Source organism: Netta rufina (genome assembly GCF_964035555.1).
Source record: "Netta rufina genome assembly, chromosome: W".
NCBI classification, from domain to species: Eukaryota; Metazoa; Chordata; class Aves; order Anseriformes; family Anatidae; genus Netta; species Netta rufina.
The window spans coordinates 37,451-54,135 of NC_140139.1; positions in this window are offsets into that span (position 1 = coordinate 37,451).

Consider the following 16,685-nt stretch of genomic DNA (forward strand, 5'->3'; position numbering starts at 1 on the left):
AGACCAGGGAGAAAGAACAGACACACATGACAATCCACAAAACAGTCTATACCCACTCCTTTCCTCCCCTGCTGCAACAGCCAAGAAGCCCCAGAGCCACGTGCTCCAACCCAGTACCACCGCTTCGCTCACCTAACATCCCAAGGAGATGCATCATGCTCCCAGCTCCTCTTGTGCTCTGAGTATCTCCAGCATTTCAGGAACGGGAACCGCTGACGTCTGGCACGTGTCAGAAACGTGGCAGGAAACGTACTCTGCTGTCGCAAGGCACTTGCAAAGCCGGCCCGACAGCTGAAGCAGACTCACACAGTCCACCGACCAACTCGGGGCCCCCACTGCTGTCCACTCACCCTCACGCTTCGTTCAAGCTTCTGTGCCTACGCCCTGAGCTACAAGAAACAAAGAGAGAAGGTCACATCCACAATGGATACGCAAACAGTGCGGCACATGCAGAGGAATCAAACACAGAGACCAAAGCCAGACAAATAAAAAAAAAAAAAAAAAGAAGTCCACAACTGCCACAAGGCCATGAACGCATAGCAGCCCCGGCAGGGGTAATGACAGACATACCCTTTGCAGATGAAAAAGGTGACCCTGCTCAGTCTCTTGGTAATACTGCACCAACGCGGTCAAGCCTCTTCTAGCATGTCATCAAGCTGGTTTTAGTCCTCTGGAGAGTTACACAAGTGGGTTGATTCATCTAGAGATTAAAATACAGATCAAACAGAGGAGCATAAGCCACCATCCCAAAAACAGTGAGCCAGCAGCCTCTACTTAATATCCCTCTATTAAGTGAATTCCAAGCACTTAAAATCCTGAAATCCATAGACTCCAGCCTTCCTAAAGAACCATGCAACTGACTGAAGGAAAAACAAAACACTTACCCCAAAGAGCAGCCCAGGCAGAATGAACTCTGATGGCATACCCGGGGCTCATATACCTTTTGGTCCCACCCAGCACCCAAACCAAATCACCTGGAAAGGGGAGGGGCAAAGCACAAGAAAGTAGAAAGAGGAGGAGCAGCAGCTGTGGTTTATTTACCCTTTGTAAGGCTTACCTCAACAGCATGCAGAATGCAGACAAGAGAACTGGGGTGTTTCTAGAAGCAACAATCCCCACGCTTTCGCTGCAGCTTTGAGTGTTAGAAGGACGATATGACCAAGCAAGTAACTGAAGCTTTTTCAGCTGGAATTAGCTCAAACTTTTATTTACGTAGAAAGAAAAATCTAGGAGCAGAACAGATTATACACCAACAAAATCAATTCCGTTCCACTCGCAGGAAAAATCACTTACTTCAGTAGGCTATCTGAGAACCAAAAGGCTATGCTCATGGGTCAAAACACACTACAGGACACTGGGGCCAGGCCCTCCGCTGCACCAACTTAAAACCCATCCCTACACTCACCAAGGTGCAACCCCAACCCAAACACAGACGCAGCATTTCAGCTTCAACACAGTTTTCGGAACTGCTGGAAAGCAGGCTTCATCCTCAGCAAGGCGTGCTCAGGCTGCACAAGAGGGGGCTTCGGGCACCTCTTTGCCTACCGAAGAAGACCACCATCAGGAACTGCCACACCAGACAACCGTTTTCATCTACAACACCTTTCTCAGGAACCACACAGCATTCCAGTGACCTGCTTTCCTCCTACTCTAAAGGATATCTCAGCCCACCTTGTCTGTGGCACCTCATAAACTGGAGAGAAAGCAACTGTAGCAGCAAAAGCCACAACACCCTTTGGACAGTTACTCTCATCCCCTCCCGTACCTCAGCCGCTGGCCTTCCCCACATGGCAGATGCTTCCATCTGTTCTCTTTACTCACTTATAGCACCTCTAAAAGGCAAACTGGATTTTTACTCTATTGGATGTAAGAAAATAACTGCAGTGACAACCGCACCCCAAAAATAACAGCTACTTCTGCTCATCACGCACCAGCCACTCCAGAGGCACCTCGGGTCATGACGTCCTGGACTGCACACTGCCTTTCAGCCTGAACAAAGGAAAACACAGTCACAAGATAATCATTCAGCTGCCAGCATTAGCACCTATCCCTCAACCACACAAAGGGACCCCATTTACAACGTTATCATTTCAAAACAGAAGCCCCCTTACCTCAGCACCTCAGAAGTACATCAAGCCAGTCACCGAGCTGCCTACGGAGTGCTGAACAGTTCCAGGAGGAGCTCTTTCCTGTGACAGGTTCCTCCTAGGTTTTACACTCTACTGGGGACAGGAAAGAAATAAGAATAAACATTTCAAAACCCCTTATCTATAAGCTTTCAAGATTCGACAGACCTCCTCAACCACACTGTTCAAGCACTATGCGAGCAGCTGCTCGCAAGCAGATATACTCTCCCACCCCCAACATCTGCCAAACACCACAGAGGTCACTGTGCCAGCTGCCCTTCAGTACGTGCCCAGAGGCAGACCGGATGTCTTCGCCAAAACAGTCCAGACAATGTATTAGCACACCCATGCACTACCACGTTAGCTGTCATCACTAACTGCCAAGCAGGACAGCTCCAGACCAAACACATACACACACAGGCACGCCACAAACACTACAAACAAAGCACACAACACAAGGCGCAAGAAAAAGTGAGCCCCGGAGGGAAGCCCTATGGCAACAGCAAGTCAGAACAGGTGCTTTGCACCAGACCCAGGGAGAGACTCAAATTTCACGACACGCGACTGGAAGCAACTGCCAGAACTGGGATGATGGAGGCCTAAAAAGCCTGCCTTCAAGACAACAGACCAGAAGGATGGGGACTGAAAACCCCATAAGACGACGCTTAGGAATTCAATTCCCAAGCAAGAGCTCCTGATGCGGCCCAGATGACTTCCGCAAGAGTGAGGATGGAAACAGACGCCATCTCAAACCGAATATGATGCACGAGACCTGAAACAGAACTGCATTTCAAGCAGCGACTGCAAGACAAGAAGTGCTCGGATCAGAGCCACGATGACAAAACAAGCACTGAGGCCCTTCAGCACCGCTACCAAGTCCCCTGTCTGGTCAGCCCAGTGTAAAAAGCTAGAAGGATATCAAGACCTAAGAAGCACAGAACAGACATTGCAGAAGCAGCACTACAGGACAGACGAACAGAAGGAAACTGTCCTGCCTGGCTCACCCACTCACGCTACAAAATAATCCCGCTGCTTCTATTAGCCTGGTGACCCAGCCACAAGCAGCCTGAACGTGACCCAGCCTGAACCACCCTCACCGTGGAACCAAGTCTAGTCAGCCAGCAGGCACCATGCTCCTCTGGCTCCCAGCTCCCATTAGCCACCCCAGATATGCAAATACCAGGTGCCCCCCAACTTAGCTCTCAGGTTGTTGCATGGTATAGTCCCTCCGCCTCAAGAAATGCACAGGCACTGATCGTCATCTTAGGCAATTGCCAGGCTCATCATCAGCTGCAAAAACAGAGTAACAGCATTCACTAGCACGCTGGCCCCATTGCTCACCTTCTCCACAATGCTGACTACTGCTGATGCAACATACGGTTCTGCTCACCTGTTCCTCTCCAAATCCAAGCTCCAACAGTGCAACCAGTATCATCCACACCACCTGGGAAAACAAAGGGATTAAATGATCGTTGCGTTCACAACACATCACCCAATTGTGTTTTTTTTTGTTATTGTTGTTTTTTGTGTGTGTGTGTGTGTGTTTCCTTTATTTATTTATTTTTTAGTCTGCTTTAGCTCAACAGCATGCAGAGTGCAGACAAGAAAACCGGGGTGTTTCTAGAAACAACAATCCCCATGCTTTTGCTGCAGCTTTGAATATTAAAAGGACAATACGACCCAACAAGTAACTGGAACTTTCTTACCTGGAATTAGCTCAAACTTTTCTTCACGTTGAAAGAAAAATCTAGGAGCAGAACAGATTATACACCAACAAAATTGAGTCCATTTCATCCCCAGAAAAAAATCACATACTCTCATCCCCTCCTGTACCTCAGCCGCTTGCCTATCCCACATGGCACATGCTTCCATCTGTTCTCTTTACCCACTTATAGCACCTTTAGAAGGCAAAATGGAATTTTACTCTATTGGATGTAGGAAAATAACTGCAGTGACAACCGCGCCCCAAAAACAAGTTACCTCTGCTCATCGCGCACCAGAGTCACTGCAGAGGCAGCTCGGGTCAAGACGTCCTGCACTGCGCACTGCGTTTCACCCTGAACAAAGGCAAAACACAGGCAGAAGATAAACATTCAGCTGACAGCAGTAGCACCCATCCCTCAACAACAAAAGGGACCCCATCTTTAGTTTTATCCTTTCAAAACAGCAGGCCACTTGCCTCGGTACCTGCAAATTAGGTCCAAGCTTGAAAGGAGCAGCCAGCATCACCTACACCACCTGGGAAAACAGAAGGACAAAATGACCACTCTTCTTGCAAGCACACACCTGCCACACTGCTCCTCTATCCCACACAGCCTCACCTCGGACCCTCACAGGGAAACACCCGAGCGTCTTCCCTTCGCTTCAGATAAGGGATGACCAGGCTGACAACACTCACCTTCCCTCAGAGCTTCGTGACATGAGGATTTCCCTTTCCTGTCCACGACTGCACAAAGCACCTGCAGACACAAGAGAAACGCACACTCTGAGGCACCTCAGAGCCACAGCGTACCTACTGCAATACCTCTCTCTTCCCAGCTCCTGTAGTTCAGCTGCTCAACAGCTCTAACTCAGATTCTTCGCTCACAGCACCACAGCAAACTCTGCCCGGGCCACACAACACACACTACACAAGCTACAATGGCTAAGACACACAAACTGGAACATTCCTGCCCAACAATCAGTCGCATCGCACAGGAAGGCTGCCGCACACTCTGAGAAACCAAACCTACCAGTCCTGAGCAGCTCCCCACCTCCTCCTGCCAACCACGCTCAGCACACACACTATTTGCCCCTCAAAAAATAAAAGCTTAGAATATACACACACACACAAAAAAAAAACACTATCTGAGATCCATAAATGCCAAAAAGACGTGCACGCACAGCAGCCCCTGCAGAGGTAATCACAGACATACCCTTTGCAGAGGAAAGAGCAGACTCTGATACAACCCTGCTCAGGCTCTTAGTAATGCTGCATCTACACTGCCAAGCCACATGTAGCATGAAATGAAGCTGGTTTTAGTCCTCTGGAAAATTACACAAGTAGGTTTATACATCTAGAGATTAAAATATAGCTCAAAAAAAAGAAGAGCATCCCACCATCAAAAAAAAAAAAAAAAAGAGCCAGCAACCTCTACTAAATATTCCTCTGTTAAGTGAATTCCAAGCACTTAGAAATCCAGAAATCCATAGACTCCAGCCTGCCTAGAGAATCCTGCAACTGACTGAAGGAAAAACAAAACACTTACCCCAAAGAGCAGCCCAGGCAGAAGGAGCTCTCTGATGTCATGCCTGGGGCTCATATACCATTTGGCCCCGCCCAATATCCAAACCCAATCACCTGGGAAAGGGGAGGGACAAAGCACAAGGAAGTAGGAGCAGAGCAGGAGGAGCAGTAGCTGTTTTTTTTCTGTTTGTTTTGTTTTGTTTGTTTATTTGTGTTTTTTTTTTAAATCTGCTTTACCTGAACATCATGCAGAGAACAGACAAGAGACCTGGGGTGTTTCTAGAAGCAACAATCCCCATGCTTTTGCTACAGCTTTTAATATTGAAATAACAACACGACCAGTCAAGTAACTGGAACTTTTTCAAATGGAATTACGTCAAACACGTTCATTATCACTTGCAAAAACAGAGAACCAGCAATCACTAGCATGCCAGAGTGTTGTCGACGGAAGGAAGACAGGGACACTCAATATGAGTGATATGATCAGCAAGCTTCGATTTATTGGATAGCTCAGACGCCTTTTATTCCTTAACATATAATTAGCTCATACATATTACAAAAGTTAAGCTCATGATTGGTCCCCCTACGTCCTTATCTTATCAGCTTCTTCCTCATCCTTTCGACCGAAATAACACAGTCGGTACTTTCCCAAACCGCCAACGGATATTGTGTCCTTGTGTCTGATTGGCTCAGACAAGTTGTGTGCGATGTTTGTCCAACTCGTAAAGATTCAGCTGTTTTATGTCTGCGTGACCTATCTCAGTTAACCATCCCTCTACAATTCCCCCGTTTTTATTTTGGACTACTAATACCTTTTCTGTGACTTGTTCAAGCTTCTTAGTTAAGCAACCAAAAATTATTCGCGCAGCTATTTTTATCAATATAACTATAAGCAGAAAGCAAAATCCCTCTTTGATTAGACTCACTAACCAGTTAGACAGACCCCCGAAGATGGACTGCAACCAATTGTCAAGCCAACTAGGTTGTACTGTAATTTTCCTTGTGCGCTCCATCAACCATTTCAACTGGTCATGAATCGATTGACCATGATCTGAAAGATTGAAACAACACATTCCTTCAAAATCTTCACATCCATGTCCTTGCGCTAAAAGCAAAAAATCAATTGCAGCTCTATTTTGTAACACAACATGCCTAAGACTATCCATATCTTGTGCCATTTCAGTAATAATTTCAGTTGTTACATTTGATTGCTTAACAGCCCAACAAGCAAGCTTATTAATGCTAGCCAAAGCACGTGCAGTTCCCACTGCTGGAACTAATGAAGCAAATATTCTCTCAGCAGCGCCCCATAATTCTACACCATCGTCACAGTCAGAACCTAAAGTCTTAAGAGCTCGTTTGGATCTCTGCGACAAGCTCTGGTTCCGGAGACTGTGTAAGTCCGGGGCGAACAATGTGAGTCGCCCTAGATAACATGGACCCCCAAACGCATTGGCAGGTATTCCTTGCCATGCACGATCCCCGCAAATCAAAAACATGCCAGGTGGCAGAGCCTTTGCAGTGTCATTATTCCACATCGGATTGTTATTAGATTTTGCTTCAGCTCCCAAAGCCCCCAGTCCTTGACTCCATACTCGTGAAATATGATTTTGCTCGACCGATCGCAACTAGTCCTGCTAGTTGCTTACAATCGACTCCCCATTTTTCTAAAAAGCACTGTAATGAATCTAGGGCTACTTCGTCCTTCATTTTCCTATGATTTTTTTGCCGGCACTAATTTCCTATGATTTCAGCCTGCACTATGGCAACCTGCACTATGGCAGTGAGCACGCTCTCACTAACACAGTACATAGCACACTCGCACACACACAGCACAATTGCACACCCAGAGGCCTCTGGCACATCTCAATCTCAATCATACCACAACCTCAATCATACCACAAGAATATAATTTAGAATGATAAGCAAACAATACGTGTGGCCAATATAATTTAGAATCATAACCAAACAAACAAGTATTGTCTCTCATTGTGTTCCTCGTGAAGTGACTTGCAACACTTGGTTTTAAAACCTTACCCTTACACAAATACTTTCAACACAAAATACCTGGACATTTAAGAATAACACATACAATTATTAACACTCCAGTTAGTATGCCTCCAGCAGCTGAAAACATACTGTTTGTCTGCAGCTTCAGGAGATCTTTGCTCCTGTGGTGAGCAGCTGAGAGTGGAGTCCCCTCCGAGCAAAAACGCTCAGGGTGCACCTAGGGGCGTCCACGCTGCAGCCGATCCCCGCAGCCGAGCAGTGTCTCCTCAAGTCTGCCGGTGGTCATTTGGCAGTGTAATCTGCATCTCTGCACTCCTGCCCCGCAATAGAGCTAAAGTCGTCATTACTAATCCATAGAATGTGGCAACCCCACGGAATCTTATCCAGAAACATAGTTATAACACCGATCTGGGGACGAATAGTCTTTTTTGCATTGCAAGATAAACCTCTTATAAAATGAATGCCAGAGAGAAGCAGCACAGCCGCCGCTGCTTCCATGGTTACGTCAGACAGTCTGCAGGGTCCTGATGTCCACCCCTCTGCTCTGTGCCGACTCGCCACACAGTGAGGGTCGGCTGCCGTTGTCCACTGATGCCTCTGGTCTACTGTAGCAACCTGATCTCGGATGTCCCGCATCACACCGCGATTACTTCAATTTCCCGTGTCCCTCCGCAATTCCTTTTTCCGCGTCCCTCCGCAATTCCTTTTTACAGTCTATACCCTGCATGCTCCGCTTTTCTAAAAAGCACCTGAGCAGATCATACGTCGCTTGTCTCTCCATACCTTTGTTTACGTCAGCACTGTTGCAGCCTTTGCAAGACCTCGGCGACGCGTGGCCGGCGGGACCCTCTATAGGTGCTCCCGGGTGCGAGGATTTAGCATTTTCGTCCCTTCCACCTCCTGAGCTGCATTGCAGGACCTGTTTCCTTCCCTTATTCCGTCGATCCGTGGCTCGCAGGTTCACCGCCAGCAGGGTCCGTGTTCGGGCGCCATTTGTTGTCGACGGAAGGAAGACAAGGATACTCAACATGAGTGATCAGCAAGCTTCGATTTATTGGATAGCTCAGACGCCTTTTATTCCTTAACATATAATTAGCTCATACATATTACAAAAGTTAAGCTCATGATTGGTCCCCCTACGTCCTTATCTTATCAGCTTCTACCTCATCCTTTCGACCGAAATAACACAGTCGGTACTTTCCCAAACTGCAAACGAATATTGTGTCCTTGTGTCTGATTGGCTCAGACAAGTTGTGTGCAATGTTTGTCCAAATCGTGAAGATTCAGCCGTTTTATGTCTATGTGACCTATCTCAGTTAACCATCCCTCTACACCAGAGCTAATACCCACCTCCTGCACAACGCTCGCTACTACTAATGCAACATACAGTTGTGCAATACCTCTCTGTTCCCAACTCCTTTATCTCACCTGCTCAGTAGCTCCACCTGAGAAAAATGTGCCCGGGCGGCGCCGCGCCGAAATGTGCCCGGGCGGCGCCGCGCCGAAATGTGCCCGGGCGGCGCCGCGCCGAAATGTGCCCGGGCGGCGCCGCGCCGAAATGTGCCCGGGCGGCGCCGCGCCGAAATGTGCCCGGGCGGCGCCGCGCCGAAATGTGCCCGGGCGGCGCCGCGCCGAAATGTGCCCGGGCGGCGCCGCGCCGAAATGTGCCCGGGCGGCGCCGCGCCGAAATGTGCCCGGGCGGCGCCGCGCCGAAATGTGCCCGGGCGGCGCCGCGCCGAAATGTGCCCGGGCGGCGCCGCGCCGAAATGTGCCCGGGCGGCGCCGCGCCGAAATGTGCCCGGGCGGCGCCGCGCCGAAATGTGCCCGGGCGGCGCCGCGCCGAAATGTGCCCGGGCGGCGCCGCGCCGAAATGTGCCCGGGCGGCGCCGCGCCGAAATGTGCCCGGGCGGCGCCGCGCCGAAATGTGCCCGGGCGGCGCCGCGCCGAAATGTGCCCGGGCGGCGCCGCGCCGAAATGTGCCCGGGCGGCGCCGCGCCGAAATGTGCCCGGGCGGCGCCGCGCCGAAATGTGCCCGGGCGGCGCCGCGCCGAAATGTGCCCGGGCGGCGCCGCGCCGAAATGTGCCCGGGCGGCGCCGCGCCGAAATGTGCCCGGGCGGCGCCGCGCCGAAATGTGCCCGGGCGGCGCCGCGCCGAAATGTGCCCGGGCGGCGCCGCGCCGAAATGTGCCCGGGCGGCGCCGCGCCGAAATGTGCCCGGGCGGCGCCGCGCCGAAATGTGCCCGGGCGGCGCCGCGCCGAAATGTGCCCGGGCGGCGCCGCGCCGAAATGTGCCCGGGCGGCGCCGCGCCGAAATGTGCCCGGGCGGCGCCGCGCCGAAATGTGCCCGGGCGGCGCCGCGCCGAAATGTGCCCGGGCGGCGCCGCGCCGAAATGTGCCCGGGCGGCGCCGCGCCGAAATGTGCCCGGGCGGCGCCGCGCCGAAATGTGCCCGGGCGGCGCCGCGCCGAAATGTGCCCGGGCGGCGCCGCGCCGAAATGTGCCCGGGCGGCGCCGCGCCGAAATGTGCCCGGGCGGCGCCGCGCCGAAATGTGCCCCAACAGACTTATTCTTTAGACATGAAGCAGGTGACCCTGCTCACTCTCTAGGCACTACCGCACTTATGCGGTCAAGAAACATTACCCCACGGTTTCCCAAAAACAACGTACCTGGCAACCCCTCATAAACATACCTCAAATATGTGAATTCCATGCACATAAAGCCTAGAAGGCTTTATGGTCTAAAGACTCGACAGACAGCAAACACACAGGCAAAAGCTCCAGAAATATAACAAACCGCCCCTAACCCTGAGAAAGACCACTGCTTATATGCCCAATGCTGCCATTTTCAGATACATGCTCACACAGGGAGCCTCCATGATACATTTCTCCTAAACCACGCTCCATCACTTTGCCACCAAAGTTGTGACTTTCATAAGATTTGACATAAAGGCAAAGTCTCAAAAAAAGCCCCGTAATTCTGCAAAAATCATAAGGGACCCAGAACCACAAAGCAAACACACAAAATAACATCACCATACTATCCGTAACACTGATATAACAATTACTCACCTGAGGAAGAGCTGCATGCAATACAGGCACCTACTACTAGATTGCTTTACAATGACAGATCCTGCCAGTTGCCACCTCAAAAAGACATGCATACCGGTTTCTACTTGAAAATGCATCAGTCCATAGACTCTGACCCACCTAAAGAACCCTGCAACTGACTGAAGGAAAAACAAAGCGCTTACCCCAAAGAGCAGCCCAGGCAGAAGGAGCTCTCTGTTGGTATACCTGCAACTCGGTTACTATTAGGTCCAACCTGGAACCTGAAGCCAATCACCTGGGAAAGTGCAGGGGGAAAGCACAAAAAAAGCAGAAAGAGGAGCAGCAGCAGCTGTGGTTTTATTAACTTACTTATAAGGCTTAGCTCAACAGCATGCAGAGGGCAGACAGGAGAACTGGGGTGTTTCTAGAAGCAACAATCCCCATGCTTTCGCTGCAGCTTTGAATGTTGGAAGGACATTACCACCAAGCAAGTAACTGAAGCTTTTCCTGCTGGAATTAACTCAAACTTTTATTTATGTAGAAAGAAAAATCTAGGAGCAGAATAGATTACACGCCAAAAAAAAAGTCAATTCCATTCCACTCACAGGAAAAATCACTTACATCAGCAGGCTATCTGAGAACTAAAAGGCTATGCTGATGGGTCAAAACACACTACAGGACACTGGGGCCGGGCCCTCCGCTGCACCCACTTAAAACCCATCCCTACACTCACCAAGGTGCAACCCCAACCCAAACACAGACGCAGCATTTCAGCCTCAACACAGTTTTGGGAACTGATAGAAAGGACGCCTCATCCTCAGGGAGGCATGCTCAAGCTACACAGGACAGGGCTTCGGGCAACTCTTTGCCTACCAAAGACGACCGCCATCAGCACCTGCTTTGTTCAGATTCTAAAGACTAACATCACAGCCCACATTGCCTGGGACACCTGATAAACAGAAGAGAAAGCGACCATACCATTTTCAAGCCATCCCTGCACATGTCACTCCTCGATGATCTGCAACTTCTTCTCAAATCCTCAACTGCTTCTGTGGAGAGCCTGCCATGGCACCTGCAAAGCAAGATGGATACCCTTCGCAGTCACCTCGTGCTACTTGGCAGTTCTGCTCCAATCCAGCTCACAAACAGCCCGCCCTTCTCGTGCTGCTCTTCAGAGTGCAGCTTGGCCCCTCTGAACCTGTGCGAGACACCTGTGAAAGAAAAAGAAAAGCATAGGCTGAAGCAGCATCCAAAGACACAGCACAGCTAGGACAGTTACTCTCATCTGCTCCCTTACCTCTGCTCCCTCACCTGCCCTCGAGGCAGGTGCTTCCATCTGCTCTCTTAGGCCAGCTACAACACCGCTGAAATATAAACAGGATTTTTACTGTATTTTGTGCAGTTAAGTAACTGCAGTGACAACTGCACCCCTAAAGTGCCTGCTACATCTGTTCATCGCTCACCTTGCCAAAAGCAGCTCTGGTCAAGTCCTGTGTTGTACACTGTTTCACCTTAAACAAATGAGAACAGTCACAAGATAACGATTCAGCTACCAGCATTAGTACCCATCCCTCAACAACACAAGGAACCCCATTTACAATATTATAATTTCTAAACAGCAGCCCCCTTGCCTCAGCACCTCAGAAGTACATCAAGCCAGTCACCGAGCTGCCTACGGAGCGCTGAACAGTTCCGGAAGGAGCTCTTTCCTGCGACAGGTTCCTCCAAAGGTTTACACTCTACTGGGGACAGGAGAGAAATAAAAATAAAACTTTCAAAAACCCCTTATCTGTAAGCTTTCAAGATTCGACAGACCTCCTCAAGCACACCATTCAAGCACTATGCAAACAGCTGCTCACAAGCAGATATACTCTCCCCCCCCCCAACATGTGACAAACAACACTGAGATGACTGTGCCTGCTGCCCTTCAGTACGTGCCCAGATGCAGACCGGATGTCTTCGCCAAAACAGTCCAGACAATGTATTAGCACACCCATGCACTACCACGTTAGCTGTCATCACTAACTGCCAGGCAGGACAGCTCCAGACCAAACACATACACACACAGGCACGCCACAAACACTACAAACAAAGCACACAACACAAGGCGCAAGAAAAAGTGAGCCCCGGAGGGAAGCCCTATGGCAACAGCAAGTCAGAACAGGTGCTTTGCACCAGACCCTAGAGGAGACTCAAATGTCACGACATGAAACTGCAAGCAACTGCCAGAACTGGGATGATGGAGGCCTAAAAAGCCTGCCTTCAAGACAACAGACCAGAAGGATGGGGGACTGAAAACCCCATAAGACGACGCTTAGGAAATCAATTCCCAAGCAAGAGCTCCTGATGCGGCCCCGATGTCTTCTGCAAGAGTGAGGATGGAAACAGACGCCATCTCAAACCGAATATGATGCACGAGACCTGAAACAGATCTGCACTTCAAGCAGTGACTGCAAGACAAGTGCTTGCATCAGCCCTACAATGATGAAACAAGCATTTAGGAACTTTGGTGTGGCTACCAAGTTGCCCATCTAATCTGTCCAGTGGAAGAAGGAAATGTGGATATCAAGACCTGAGGAGCATGAAATATATGTTGATCATATCAAGAAACGTTTGATACAAACAAGTATTACACACACAGAAGGGATTCCTTTAAGCTCCCACTGCAAGACGAGAGGTGCTCAGCTCCCAGTTGAACATCAGCAACATTCCAATGATGTCAAGTGTTCAGTACCCTCAGGATGACTTAGCCAGGGCCTGCTGAGCACCAAGAGCAACAGCACAGTACAGCACAGACAACACAGAACACAGATGACAAGCTGGGACTGCCCTGCCTGCAATGTGTTCACACTGTACGTGACAGAACTCCCCACACATAATCTCTCTGCCTGATCTGATCAATCCTGAAAGGCCCCATCCAAAGCAATGACTTAAAAGCACAGACCCTCGCCCTATGGGTGCATTCACAACCCCAACTCAAACATAGCACTTGCCCCTCCCCCCAACTTAGCTTGGGAATGCTGGGAGGCAGGTTCCATCCTCACCAAGGAACACAAAGACTAGCCAGGACATTGCTTCAGGCACAAGGCTCCTCTTCACCTGCAGAAATGAAGTGCCATCAGGCGCCAGCACACCAGCCAAATTTCTTCCAGTGAAACAACCTCCTCAGAAACAAAACAGTAGTCAACTGACCTGCTCCGCTACTGAAATCAGATAGACGCCCTTTAAACTACTCCCCAACATGCAGTATTTGCCCCTGGACTTAATTCTCAGGGCTCAGAATCAACCATCAACGTGGACCACAGAGGCCAGCTAGGATGTTCCCAGGACCTTCTTCGTCCCTGAAAGAGAGGAGTCACCCAGAGATACATCAAGAGACTTCTACACCAAAAACAATACCCGTTTTCCAACTTTTCTCCACTCACCTTCCCGATCCAGGCTTAGCACTTCCATTCAGTGTGCCGAACCAAGGTCACGGGGCTTAGACCAGGGAGAAAGAACAGACACACATGACAATCCACAAAACAGTCTATACCCACTCCTTTCCTCCCCTGCTGCAACAGCCAAGAAGCCCCAGAGCCACGTGCTCCAACCCAGTACCACCGCTTCGCTCACCTAACATCCCAAGGAGATGCATCATGCTCCCAGCTCCTCTTGTGCTCTGAGTATCTCCAGCATTTCAGGAACGGGAACCGCTGACGTCTGGCACGTGTCAGAAACGTGGCAGGAAACGTACTCTGCTGTCGCAAGGCACTTGCAAAGCCGGCCCGACAGCTGAAGCAGACTCACACAGTCCACCGACCAACTCGGGGCCCCCACTGCTGTCCACTCACCCTCATGCTTCGTTCAAGCTTCTGTGCCTACGCCCTGAGCTACAAGAAACAAAGAGAGAAGGTCACATCCACAATGGATACGCAAACAGTGCGGCACATGCAGAGGAATCAAACACAGAGACCAAAGCCAGACAAATAAAAAAAAAAAAAAAAAGAAGTCCACAACTGCCACAAGGCCATGAACGCATAGCAGCCCCGGCAGGGGTAATGACAGACATACCCTTTGCAGATGAAAAAGGTGACCCTGCTCAGTCTCTTGGTAATACTGCACCAACGCGGTCAAGCCTCTTCTAGCATGTCATCAAGCTGGTTTTAGTCCTCTGGAGAGTTACACAAGTGGGTTGATTCATCTAGAGATTAAAATACAGATCAAACAGAGGAGCATAAGCCACCATCCCAAAAACAGTGAGCCAGCAGCCTCTACTTAATATCCCTCTATTAAGTGAATTCCAAGCACTTAAAATCCTGAAATCCATAGACTCCAGCCTTCCTAAAGAACCATGCAACTGACTGAAGGAAAAACAAAACACTTACCCCAAAGAGCAGCCCAGGCAGAATGAACTCTGATGGCATACCCGGGGCTCATATACCTTTTGGTCCCACCCAGCACCCAAACCAAATCACCTGGAAAGGGGAGGGGCAAAGCACAAGAAAGTAGAAAGAGGAGGAGCAGCAGCTGTGGTTTATTTACCCTTTGTAAGGCTTACCTCAACAGCATGCAGAATGCAGACAAGAGAACTGGGGTGTTTCTAGAAGCAACAATCCCCACGCTTTCGCTGCAGCTTTGAGTGTTAGAAGGACGATATGACCAAGCAAGTAACTGAAGCTTTTTCAGCTGGAATTAGCTCAAACTTTTATTTACGTAGAAAGAAAAATCTAGGAGCAGAACAGATTATACACCAACAAAATCAATTCCGTTCCACTCGCAGGAAAAATCACTTACTTCAGTAGGCTATCTGAGAACCAAAAGGCTATGCTCATGGGTCAAAACACACTACAGGACACTGGGGCCAGGCCCTCCGCTGCACCAACTTAAAACCCATCCCTACACTCACCAAGGTGCAACCCCAACCCAAACACAGACGCAGCATTTCAGCTTCAACACAGTTTTCGGAACTGCTGGAAAGCAGGCTTCATCCTCAGCAAGGCGTGCTCAGGCTGCACAAGAGGGGGCTTCGGGCACCTCTTTGCCTACCGAAGAAGACCACCATCAGGAACTGCCACACCAGACAACCGTTTTCATCTACAACACCTTTCTCAGGAACCACACAGCATTCCAGTGACCTGCTTTCCTCCTACTCTAAAGGATATCTCAGCCCACCTTGTCTGTGGCACCTCATAAACTGGAGAGAAAGCAACTGTAGCAGCAAAAGCCACAACACCCTTTGGACAGTTACTCTCATCCCCTCCCGTACCTCAGCCGCTGGCCTTCCCCACATGGCAGATGCTTCCATCTGTTCTCTTTACTCACTTATAGCACCTCTAAAAGGCAAACTGGATTTTTACTCTATTGGATGTAAGAAAATAACTGCAGTGACAACCGCACCCCAAAAATAACAGCTACTTCTGCTCATCACGCACCAGCCACTCCAGAGGCACCTCGGGTCATGACGTCCTGGACTGCACACTGCCTTTCAGCCTGAACAAAGGAAAACACAGTCACAAGATAATCATTCAGCTGCCAGCATTAGCACCTATCCCTCAACCACACAAAGGGACCCCATTTACAACGTTATCATTTCAAAACAGAAGCCCCCTTACCTCAGCACCTCAGAAGTACATCAAGCCAGTCACCGAGCTGCCTACGGAGTGCTGAACAGTTCCAGGAGGAGCTCTTTCCTGTGACAGGTTCCTCCTAGGTTTTACACTCTACTGGGGACAGGAAAGAAATAAGAATAAACATTTCAAAACCCCTTATCTATAAGCTTTCAAGATTCGACAGACCTCCTCAACCACACTGTTCAAGCACTATGCGAGCAGCTGCTCGCAAGCAGATATACTCTCCCACCCCCAACATCTGCCAAACACCACAGAGGTCACTGTGCCAGCTGCCCTTCAGTACGTGCCCAGAGGCAGACCGGATGTCTTCGCCAAAACAGTCCAGACAATGTATTAGCACACCCATGCACTACCACGTTAGCTGTCATCACTAACTGCCAAGCAGGACAGCTCCAGACCAAACACATACACACACAGGCACGCCACAAACACTACAAACAAAGCACACAACACAAGGCGCAAGAAAAAGTGAGCCCCGGAGGGAAGCCCTATGGCAACAGCAAGTCAGAACAGGTGCTTTGCACCAGACCCAGGGAGAGACGCAAATGTCACGACACGCGACTGGAAGCAACTGCCAGAACTGGGATGATGGAGGCCTAAAAAGCCTGCCTTCAAGACAACAGACCAGAAGGATGGGGACTGAAAACCCCATAAGACGACGCTTA